Source organism: Bison bison, unplaced genomic scaffold (assembly GCF_000754665.1).
Source record: "Bison bison bison isolate TAMUID 2011002044 unplaced genomic scaffold, Bison_UMD1.0 scf7180017864525, whole genome shotgun sequence".
NCBI lineage: Eukaryota > Metazoa > Chordata > Mammalia > Artiodactyla > Bovidae > Bison > Bison bison.
The window spans coordinates 12,502,287-12,504,778 of record NW_011495076.1 but is presented as its reverse complement, the minus strand read 5'-3'; positions in this window follow the sequence as shown (position 1 = coordinate 12,504,778).

Below are 2,492 nucleotides of genomic sequence, written 5' to 3'. Positions count from 1 at the left end.
CTTTTGAGTTCCTCTTCACTTTCTGCCATAAGGGTGGTGTCATCTGCATATCTGAGGTTATTGATATTTCTCCCAGCAATCTTGATTCCAGTTTGTGTTTCTTCCAGTCCAGCCTTTCTCATGATGAACTCTGCATTTAAGTTAAATAAACAGGGTGACGATATACAGCCTTGACGAACTCCTTTTCCTATTTGGAACTAGTCTGTTGTTCCATGTCCAGTTCTAACTGTTGCTTCCTGACCTGCATACAACTTGACAGCAAAGCAGAAGACAAATATGTGATGGGAACCTGGTTTTGCTTGGTGAAGAGCATGGCCATGAGGCAGGGAGAATAAGAATAACAGAAACAGTGGAAGAGACATAAGCATGGTTTAGATATTTTAACGCTACCCTGAAGGTTGACACTGAAGCAAGATGTAATTTTTTAAAAAATGTTGGAAACAAGGATCAAAGGTTTACTTAGAAGTAGTTCATGGATATGAGGTGTCAGTGTATACTGTATTTGGGGGTAGTAGTTGAACATCTTTGACATTTTCATTAGATATTTCAGAGCAATATTAAAAATAAATCCCTTCAAGGCAGTAATAGAGAACTAATTACTAAAAACAAAACAAACAAACAAAAAAATGCCCCCAAAGTGATCCCTCTTGGATAAAAAGAAACCAAAACACAAAATTCTAGCAAAGAGTGAAGAATGCTTAATAGCAAAATCTATGGAACAAGAAACCTACATTTAGAGGAAAAGTCATAGCCTTAAATATCTCCTTCCTAAAATAATATAAAAATGTACCAAGTACTCACCTAAAGGAATTAGGAAAATCAGGAAGAAATAATAAAGTACAAGATAAAAAGTAAGAATGCATCAACAGATCCAAAACTTTAAGATAAACTTTGAGAAGATGATTAAAGAGTGGAAAAAGAGAGAAAGAGAAAAAATATACAAAGTTAGGAATGAGAAAAATGAAATTACCACAAATACAGGAGAGATTAAATATACAATAAAAGATATACCTGGGTAACTTCATGATAATACATCTGATGCCTAGAGAAAGCATTAATTTCCTGGCAAACATGAAATTAGGCAAACATAAAAAGTAGAATATTTGCATAGACCAATCGCCACTACAGATAGTAAAAAGGTGATCAAAGACCTACCATTAACAAAGAACTAAAATTAGATGTTTCATGTCTGAGTTTTATCTAATCGGTGAAGAACAGGCAATGTTGGTGTTTAATTATTCTGGGCTATATAAAAATATGGAAAGCTCCCCAATTCTTTCATAAACACAGAATGATATTGATACTTCAGTTCAGTTCAGTCATTCAGTCGTGTCCGACTCTTTGCGACCCCATAAATTGTAGCACGCCAGGCCTCCTTGTCCATCACCAACTCCTGGAGTTCACTCAAACTCACATCCCTTGAGTCAGTGATGCCATCCAGCCATCTCATCCTCTGTCGTCCCCTTCTCCTCCTGCCCCCAATCCCTCCCAGAATCAGGGTCTTTTCCAATGAGTCAACTCTTCGCATGAGGTGGCCAAAGTACTGGAGTTTCAGCTTTAGCATCATTCCTTCCAAAGAACACCCAGAACTTATCTTTAGGATGGACTGGTTGGATCTCCTTGCAGTCCAAGGGACTCTCAAGAGTCTTCTCCAACTCTTCTCCAGTTCAAAAGCATCAACTCTTCGGCGCTCAGCCTTCTTCACAGTTCAACTCTCACATCCATACATGAGTACTGGGAAAACCATAGCTTTGACTAGATGGACCTTTGCTGGCAAAGTAATGTCTCTGCTTTTGAATATGCTATCTAGGTTGGTCATAACTTTCCTTTCAAGGAGCGTCTTTTAATTTCATGGCTGCAATCACCATCTGCAGTGATTTTGGAGCCCCAAAAAATGAAGTCTGACACTGTTTCCACTGTTCCCCCATCTATTTCCCATGAAGTGATGGGACCAGATGCCATGATCTTCGTTTTCTGAATGTTGAGCTTTAAGCCAACTTTTTCACTCTCCTCTTTCACTTTCATCAAGAGGCTTTTTGTTCCTCTTCACTTTCTGCCATAAGGGTGGTGTCATCTGCATATCTGAGGTTATTGATATTTATCCCAGAAATCTTGATTCCAGCTTGTGCTTCTTCCAGTCCAGTGTTTCTCATGATGTACTCTGCATAGAAGTTAAATAAGCAGGGTGACAGTATACAGCCTTGATGTACTCCTTTTCCTATTTGGAACCAGTCTGTTGTTCCATGTCCAGTTCTAACTGTTGCTTCCTGACCTGCATATATGTTTCTCAAGAGGCAGGTCAGGTGGTCTGGTATTCCCATCTCTTTCAGAATTTTCCACAGTTTATTGTGATCCACACAGTCAAAGGCTTTGGCATAGTCAATAAAGCAGAATTAGATGTTTTTCTGGAACTCTCTTGCTTTTTCGATGATACAGCAGATGTTGGCAATTTGATCTCTGGTTCTTCTGCCTTTTCTAAAACCAGCTTGAAT